The sequence below is a fragment of the Dasypus novemcinctus genome, chromosome 10 (assembly GCF_030445035.2).
Source record: "Dasypus novemcinctus isolate mDasNov1 chromosome 10, mDasNov1.1.hap2, whole genome shotgun sequence".
In the NCBI taxonomy this organism is placed as follows: Eukaryota; Metazoa; Chordata; class Mammalia; order Cingulata; family Dasypodidae; genus Dasypus; species Dasypus novemcinctus.
The window spans coordinates 71,980,772-71,990,547 of NC_080682.1; the positions used below are offsets into that span (position 1 = coordinate 71,980,772).

At 42.6% G+C, this 9,776-nt stretch overlaps 1 pseudogene; it reads right to left on the minus strand.

Moving 5' to 3' along the window:
- Nucleotides 1–1,595: 1,595 nt before the first annotated feature.
- LOC101442768 (heterogeneous nuclear ribonucleoprotein A1-like) lies at nt 1,596–8,814 on the minus strand (annotated as a pseudogene).
- Nucleotides 8,815–9,776: the final 962 nt, after the last annotated feature.

Consider the following 9,776-nt stretch of genomic DNA (forward strand, 5'->3'; position numbering starts at 1 on the left):
CCCCCTCTTTTTTTTTTTTAAAGATTTATTTATATTTATTTCTCTCCCCTCCCCCCCTCAGTTGTCTGTTCTCTGTGTCCATTTGCTGCATGTTCTTTTTTGTCCACTTCTGTTGTTGTCAGTGGCAAAGGAATCTGTGTCTCTTTTAGTGTGTCATCTTGCTGCATCAGTTCTCTGTGTGTGCACCATTGCTGGGCAGGCTGCACTTTCTTTCACACTGGGCAGCTCTCCTTATGGGGTACATTCCTTGCATAGGGGGCTCCCCTACATGGGGGACACCCCTGTGTGGCAGGGCACTCCTTACAAGCATCAGCACTGTGCATGGGACAGCTCCACATGGGTCAAGGAGGCCCAGGGTTTGAACCGTGGACCTCCCATGTGGTAGATGGATGCCCTAACCACTGGGCCAAGTCTGCTTCCTAAGCCCCCTCGATATAGATGTGGAATGGACACAATCATTCCAGGGTCCACAGGATCGAGGAATAGAGTACAAATTAGAGTGGACTTACTAATACTCTGTTAATGAACTATTGTGATAAGTAATTGAAGAAAATGTGGCATTGGTGTGGAGAAAGTGTCCGTGGTGACTGCTGGGGGTAGGGAGTGGGAGGAAGAGATGTGATGTGGGGGTGTTTTCGGGACTTGGAGTTGTCCTGGGAGGTGCTGCAAAGACAGTTACCGGACATTGTATGTCCTCCCATGGCCCACTGGGTGGACTGTGGGAAAGTGTAGACTATGGTGTGGACCATTGATCATGAGGTGCAGCGGTGCTCAGAGATATATTCACCAAGTGCAATGAATGTCTCATGATGATGGAGGAGGTTGTTTTTATGGGGGGAGGAGTGGGGTGAGGGGAATGGGGGTATATGGGGACCTCCTCATTTTTTTAAATGTAACGTTAAAAAAATAAAGACAAAAAACAAAAACAAAAAACCTTTGTTGGAAAGCTGTACACTTTCCACAGAATGGAAACTAAAATAACCTGTTAAACAATAGTCACCAATACAGTCCTCATGTTTTTTCACCTGTACACATCAATATTGTCTATATCATGTCTTCTTTGTAGCAGTTAGGCCCTGTCACCACTGTGCTTGGCTGAGGTTACAAATCTGCCGTAACCTGTATCTTCCCTGTCACTTCTCTGGCTCGCCTCTCTTGCTAAGCTTTGTCTCCTTACAGTAATTAAAACTTTCTGCTGGTGGTAGACTTGGCCCAGTGGTTAGAGCATCCGTCTACCACATGGGAGGTCTGTGGTTCAAACCCCAGGCCTCCTTGACCCATGTGCAGCTGGCCCATGTGCAGTGCTTATGTGTGCAAGGAGTGCCCTACCATGCAGGGGTGTCCCCCACATAGGGGAGCCCCACATGCAAGGAGTGCACCCTGTAAGGAGAGCCGCCTAGTGCAAAAGAAAGTGCAGCCTGCCCAGGAATGGCACCGCACACATGGAGAACTGACACAATGAAAAGAAACACAGATTCCCCTGCCGCTGACAACAACAAAAGCAGACAAAAAAGACACAACAAATAGACACAGAGAACAGACAATGGGGGGTGTGGGCGGGGGAAAGGGGAGAGAAGTAAATAAATAAATAAATCTTAAAAAAAAAAATTTCTGTCACTGCTGTAGCTACTGCTGCTGCTGGAACCACCACAGCCATCTTGGTTTCATGGTTTAGCAAAGTATTGGCCTCTACCACCACCATAAGGGCCAGAGCTTTTGCCTCCAAAGTTTCCTCCCTTGTAAGTCCAAAATTTGAAGACTGATTGTTGTAATTGCCAAAATCATTGTAGCTTCCACCATCTCCAAAACTGTTCCCAACATTACCAAAGTCACTATAGCCAGCCCACTGCTGCCATATCACCACCACCTTGGCTGCCACCAAAGCCACCTCGACCACTGAAGTTTCTTCCATGACCAAAGTTGTCATTCCCACCAAAGCCACCTCCATGATCACTACCAAAGTTTCCAGAAACACTCCTCTTGACTGGATGAAGACTGACCATCTCTTGCTTAGAAAGAGCTTTCCTTACTTCGCAGTTGTAGCTATTCACAGTGAGGTATTTCTGAATGACAATCCTATCCATAGAATCATGGTCATCAAAAGTTACAAAAGCAAAACCTCTCTTCTTGCCACTGCCTTGGTCAGTCATAATTTCAATTACTTCAATTTTCCCATACTGCTCAAAATAATCTCTTAGGTGGTGCTCTTTGGTGTCTTCTCTAATACTACCAACAAAGATCTTTTTCAGAGTTAAGTGGGCATCTGGTCTTTGAGAGTATTCTCTTGAGACAGCCCTCTTTGGTTCCACAGCTCTTCCATCCACCTTGTGTGGCCTTGCATCCATGATTGTATCCACTTCCTTCACAGTGGCATACATGACAAATTCAAAGCTTCTGGAGCACTTGGTGTTTGGCTCTTTCATTACCACACAGTCCATGAGAGTTCTCCCTTGCTCAAAATGTCTCCTTTGACTCTCATCAGTTGTTTCAAAGCTTGACTCTCCAAGGAAAAGCCTCTGCAGCTGTTCTTTAGGAAACTTAGACCTGATAGCAGTGGGAGGCAAGACTTTAACAATGCTTCCTCAGTGGAACAGTATTCTGTGGGAGAAAGGAGTAAGCTAATGAACCTATCTACTAATTTTTTTAAAAAGCTGCTTTTTTAATTAAAGGAAGGAACTAGATGAAGAATGTTGGGAAATTTTCTGACATTCCAAGAGTAAAAGTTCTAACAACACAAAAAAGCCTAGATATACCAATTTCCCAGTTCAAGTTTAGAGCCCAGTTAGGGACCTTTCATTTATCTTCAATCTTGAGGTTCTTCTTTTGGCATTTAAAATGACATAAATTACTTCATTTGGGTGGTGGAGGAAATAATGTTCATTTTCTAGATATACATTGGACCGACATATCTTAAAATAATAGGGTAGTAAAATAAAAAATATGTTTCTACATGGCTAGTTTTTCTGATTGCTTTTCCCAGGAAGAAAGGAAGGGTGGAAAGAAGGAAGACTCTTGACTCTATAGTCTTCATCAGCTGATACTCATCACTGGGCTCCAGCCACTGGATTATTTGCTGCTTTTGAACACATTCAGCAATATCTCTTTTCCAAGGTGTTTGTGCTTATTATTCCCCCTTTCTGAAAGTTTCTTTCTAGCCATAATCTTCTAGCTGACTTTTAAAACTTTTTTTTTTTTTGTCTACATAGAGACCTCTCCTGACAAACAAATCTAAAGTATCCCATCTCATCACTATTCGCCTTTTTTTGGGGTAACACTATTAGCTTTAATACCAATTTGACCTCAATTGTATACACATATTTTGCTGTTATACCTTTCCATACCCCAACATTTTTGTACTCTCTACAATTTTATCTTTGTACATTATATGTCCAGAAGCATAAATCTCATTGCTTTCCATACATTTGTATTTTAGCAGCTCTATGTGATAAAAAGTGGAGTTACATATGAAAATATATTTAAAAAATAGTACCGTCATTTGTAATTACCTGGGTTATATGGTTACCTTTGTCAGAGGTGTTTATTTCTTTACACACTTTGTCCAGTGTCCTGTCCTTTCAGTCTGAAGAAAGCCATCTACCATTGCATGTAGTGCAAGTCTCACGGTAAGGAACTTCTTCAACTTTTGTTTATCTGGGAATCTATTAATCCCTCCCTATTTTGAAAGAAAGTCTCAGTGGATATAAAATTCTTAGTTGGCATTTTTCTGTCAGCACTGATATATTTCAGCCCCTTGCCCATGGTTTTTTTTTTTTTTTCATATAGTAAGTTTTATTTTTAAAGAAGTTTTAGATTACAGAAAAGTTACATCAAAAAATAAAGGGAATTCCCATATACCCCACCCCACCCATCCTATGTTTAACCCTGTTTATAACATCTACATAAGTGTGGTACACCTGTAAGAATTGATGAATAAATATTGAAGCATTGCTACTAACTGTGGTCTATACTTAATGCTATGTTTTTCACTTTGCACAGTACAATTTTATAGGTTTTGATAAAATGTATAATGGCCTGTATCCATCATTGCAATATCATGAATTACAATTCCAATACTCTAAAAGTGCCCTAAGTTCCACCTACTCTTCACTCATCCTCCCCTCAGAACTTCTGGTAACTACTATCTTTAAGTCAAAGTTGCAAGTTCTTCTGTTAGGACAATAATAAAAGTCTGTTTTGGTTCATGATCATTCATTCCTTAATCTCGAGGATTTTGAGATGGAGATGCCTGCTCTGCTTCAGATTGAGAGGGAGTTTCGATGTTATGGGGCAGACAGAAGGAATTATTTTTTTGCACTTGTAGATACTCTTGTTTTTCGGGGGGATGGGAGCTGTCCATCATCATCAATTGTACTGGGCGAGTCCAATAAATTGGAGAATGGGTGTGGGCCACAACTCTTCTGAAATTCAGAGATCAACTGGCATATAAGCAGATGGAAGAATAAAGTCTCTGGTACATATATTTAACAGGTAAAGGACTAATTATAGGTTCAAATAAAAGTGATAGAAAAGCCATGTAAGGGGAAGTTATAAGTGAATCTAACTATTACTTTTGGAAAATAGGTTATCATATATTACAAGATATGACCCACTGGCACAGTGCTGATTTCATAGGGTGGTATGCCTTGCCTATAATGTCCAGAGGTCTTTAGAGCCCTCAGGAACACCCCTGTTTGAGGCTTTGTTCACCAAGGCAGTTAGATACTCCTGAGATGTGCATAAGGGTAACCTCTGGAATGACCTGACTCACTTTGAAATCTCTGAGCTGTTAAAACTCTTTAGTATTTAATGCTTCCCTCTTTTGGCCAAGGTCTTTTTCCAAATGCTTCACTGGTGAGTGCTTGGTATTAATCCCACAGTGCCAGAGAGGATCATCCCCAGGAATCATGCCCCAAGCTGGGAGGAATGTAGTGGCTTTATGTTGTGGTGCCATCCAGCGGCTCTGCTCCTGAAGAGGTAAGGACAAACAGAGCAATACAACACACAGTAACTGCTCTGGAGACGCAGGTTGGTGGCGCAGGTCTGATTTATTGAGGAAGTGTAGTAGCTTTTATAGACCATGAGGCAACGTGCAAGCAGCTTACGGGCTATGCTAATTTAGCGAGGCTGATTGGTTCATGTGCTCTAGTTGCTGGAGGGAAGGCAGATTTCCTAGGGACATGCCCAGGCAGGCCCCAGCATATCCCCCGCATGCCTCAGTGCCATCTTTTGGGTGGAACCCCAAAGGCCTTATAGTTAGAGAGGTTTTCCTACGTCTAACAAGGTGTTGGCAGCTTGCCCACAATTCCCCCTTTTTTCTTTTATTAGAGGCAAGGTGAAGCGCTGGTGTTGTTTTGTGTCAAGGTGACTGTGTCTGTTTAGGTTGTCCTCCTCTGAGGATCTTACCAGTCATTGGCTACCAGCCAAGCTCTCTGGCACGGTGTTTATCTCTGCATTTTTTGCAGGACTGCAAGGCTGAAGATATTCGCAGCTTGAGAAACAGTTTCTGCAGTGGCTTATTCTGCTTCTAGAGTGCTGACCATAGCCTGCCGGACAAGTACTAAAGTTTTAACATCTTTGCAGAGGTTTTCCCCTTTGCACAGTACATATCTTATACTGAGTATACACATTAGAAGAACAGATCCAATGATAACAAATGTTATGAGATTAGAGGGAGTGAAAAGGGATTGAAGGTTAGCTAGAATATTGGTGATCAGTGTGATGTCTATGGTAGTTGCTCGGGTGCTTTTAAGGGTCAGAATTTGATGGGTGAGCTGAGTGGTTAAATTTAAGAAGGCGTTGTTCCAATGTCCGAGTAGGGTTTGTTTTAACATTGCTCTGGCTGTGGTAAAGTTTGCTATGCAATTGGTGGCACTGATGGGGGTAACACAAATGTGTGGATAATTAATGTCACAGGGCAGTCTTGTCAGTTGCATTATCATTTGTACTTCTTCTTCTAGTAAATCTATTTGTTGTTGTACATTAAGTAGGCCACCATGAATATGATTATTGAGCAGGTTTTGTGTTTGCAAGGGGGTGGCCATTTTTTCTACTAAGTTGTTTATTGTGTTAGCATTGGAATTGGATTGGACTATAGAAGTGATACTAGTGGCAGCGGCTGCTAGACTGGCTATAATAGCTGCAATGAGAGCTACAACTACACCAATTGCTCTTTTTTGCCTAAAATGTAAGTGCGTAATTAATTCAGAAGGGCCAGTCCACTCAGTAGCATTAACAGGAACCCATATTAAGGAGGGAATTCTAACAATAATAGCGTAGGGATGCTTGGTGTGGTTACAGCAATTGGAAAGGATGCAAAGGGTGATGTTACAGTCAAAGGATTGATTGCTTGAGTCTATAAAAAGAAAGGGAAGAGTTACGCAGGGTAAGGTGCGCACAGAGAGGGTGGTGTTTGCAGTCTTATTGAGGCTGGCTGCCTAGTCTGACTCATTTGTGTGTGAAGAAACCCAAGTTCCATTAGTGAGCATGGCATTCATCATTATGAATGGACGAAGATCTAAGCAGTCATTTTCTCCGCAGAGCGTCCATTTTCCAAAGACTGTCCTCACGGCATAGCGGGGATCATGGCCTTGATTTGGATGTTCCATGGCTGGAATGGCAGGGCTCGAGGTCCAGAGGAATGGAATGATCCAAAGAAGTGTCCCCGAAGTGGTGTGAGCAATTATTAAGAGAAGGATGCACCGGATGAATAATGGTGGTCCTGGTGCCTGTAATTGATGCAAGAGTCCAGAATCATTCTTTCTCCTCAGTATTTTGGTGTTGTGTATTGACTTCTTCTCTGGTGGCTGGTCGAATGAGCTGGCTGGGGACCCAGGTTGGCTGTTGTGCGTTCTCTGGAAAGACACAAGCATACCCTTGTCCCTAGGTTAATAGGGGATGGGGCCCTTGCCATGCATTTGTAAGGGGGTCTTTCCATCTAACTAATGGCATAGGGGTTGGAGTATTTCTAAGTCCTCCCCAGTGTCTGACTGCTGGGATACAGCATTCATTGTCAAATGTAAGAAAATTCATAGTGATTAAAGTCTTATTTAGAACATCCCTGGGGGTATCTCAGGGATATTGCCCCTTCATTTTTTTTTATTTGGTTTTTAAGCATGAGTTGGATGTGTTCTATGATAGCTTGGCCCTGGGGATTGTATGGGATATCAGTTTTGTGTGTGATGTGCCATGAGGCACAGAAATTTTGGAAGGATTTGGAAGCATATCAAGGTCCATTATCAGTCTTTATGGTCCATGGTATGCCCATTTGTTTGAAGGCTTGAAGGCAAGCAGTAATGACATGTCTTGAAGTTTCTCCTGCAAGAGCAGTGGCAAAGGTGTATTTGGAAAAGGTGTCTACTGTGACATGCAGAAATTTAGTTTTTCCAAAAATACGTATGTGTGTGACATCCATTTGCCAAATGGCATATGGACAGAGGCCACGAGGATTTATTCCCTGAGGTTGAAGGGGGCCTAATGGAAGGAGAGGGCCACATTGTTTACATGCACAAGTGAGGTGTTTGCATTGCTGCTGTGTTAAGGAGGGGAAGAGATGATGGAGAGAAAGAGCAGACATTTGAAACTTTGCATGAAGGAGTTTTGCGTGGTCTAGGTCTGTGGTTAATAATTTTACCACGAGCCAGGAATCGGCTAAGGCATTGCCACTGGCAAGAGGTCCTGGGAGTTCAGTGTGGGAATGAATATGTTGGATGAACCAGGGATGTTTGTGATTTTCAAGAAGGGATTTCAAAAAAAGCAACATATTATCTTGAATGCTCATTTTGTTTTTAAGGACTGCATGTGGCAGCGCATGGATAGTATTAGCTGCATATGCACTGTCAGTGAAGATATTGAAAGGGATGGATTGGTGATGTAGGAAAACTTGGAGGAGAGCACGTAGTTCTCCTTGTTGAACAGAGCCGGTACGTTGCTCGACGTGGATGGAATCTGAGGCGCCAAGGGATTTTACTACTATAGAAAAGTGAGTTTTGTTAGCGTTGGTAAAGATTGTAGCAACGTGAGGGATAGGAGAAGTTGTAGGAAAGGAGTGAGAGGAGAGAACAAATGGAAGAAGAATCATGGCAGTGATGAGTTTGTCTTTTGGCAAATGGTTATCAAGTTGACCTGTGAATCCTGATAGGAGAGTTTGCATGTTCAAATCAGTTTGGGAAAGAGGTTGTATTTGTTCTTGAGTGAATGGTAGAACTAAGGTGTGGGTTTGATGCCATACAAGAGAACAGCTGTTTTTCTGAGTTTTCTCCCAAGGATACATATGGCATCACAATAAGAGGTAATTTTACCTAAATGACTAAAAGATAAGTGTACCCGAAAGAGGGGGGAATTCTGATATAGAAGACCTGTGGGTGTCCCAGGGGAGTTGATGACTAGAGCAGAAAGAGAGAGTTTTGGTTGAAAGCGGGCTAGGTGAAGATTTTTAATTCTGTCATTTATGAGGCTCAGGCAGGCTTGTTCGGCACTGCCCTCCAAACGACAGCTGGAGGGGTCAGGGTTACCCTCCAGAAGGTCAAAAAGAAGTTTTAGCTCATGAGTGGTTACACTCAGATGAGGACGCGACCAATTGATATCACCACAGAGGCACTGAAGCACATTAAGAGTACATTTATGGGGCAAAACAATAGTGGGGATGGCAGGACTGATAGAGCTCATGATGGTATAGCCTAAGAAGGTGTAAGGTGGGTAGTTTTGTACTTTTTCAGGTGACATGATGAGGCCCAGTTGCATAAGGCTATGTAGAAGAGATTTCAAGCAGAATTGTAGGTGAATTGGGTCTGGGTGAGCAATGAGGATGCCGTCCATATATTGAACAATTTGACAAAACTGAGAAAGGGGATGGGTGGCTTCACTAATGAATATTTGGCACATAGCTGGACTGTTTTTCATTCCTTGCGGGAGTACCTTCCACTGATAACATTGTAGGGGGACTGAATTATTTGTGACAGGTATGGAAAAGGCAAAGTATTGACCATCGTCCTCATGAAGAGGAATGGAAAAGAAACAATCTTTGAGGTCAATTGCAATAATGTGGTAATCGCATGGGATGACTGAAGGATGAGGAATGCCTGGTTGCGGGGAGCCAATCTTTGTCATATGAGCATTAATATTTCTGAGGTCATGTAGTAGCCTCCATTTACCGGATTTTTTTTGAATCACAAAGATAGGAGAATTATGAGGACCAGTAGAGGGTTCTATGTGCTGCAAGTGCTTTATTTGTTGAGTTTGGCTTAGAGAGAGGCCACATTTGCATAACAAGGAAGTTTTCAGCAGGTAAATCTTAGGTAATAGATATTATTAGAATAAGTTTAAATTTTCCAAGAATAAGAGTCACAAGTACAACATTAATATTGAGGGCTTGGTGTATTGGGGTGTTTACTATTATTAGGCACTGCATATGTAAGCTAGAGATTCTTGCTACCGTATTTGAGAATGTAGCAGGACTCCCCAGGGAGGGGATTTAATATTTTGTTCATTGTTGTGTGGGCCTCCACTCACTGAGATAATATCCTGTAACAACATTAACACATTCATATTCCACAGAAGCATGCCCCAGTTGTGCCTTTTCCCACAAAATCCCCCCCACTACCAACATCCAGCACCAGTGACCCTCTCCTGTTATAGTTGCCAAAAGAACACTCCCACAATTGTATTCTCAACCATAGTCCCCTATTTCACCCGAGTTTACCTGTTCATTCCTCCAGCCCTCCCCCTACCTCTATGGATAGCCCTACCCACCCCCCAACCCCACTCACACTCACACTCCA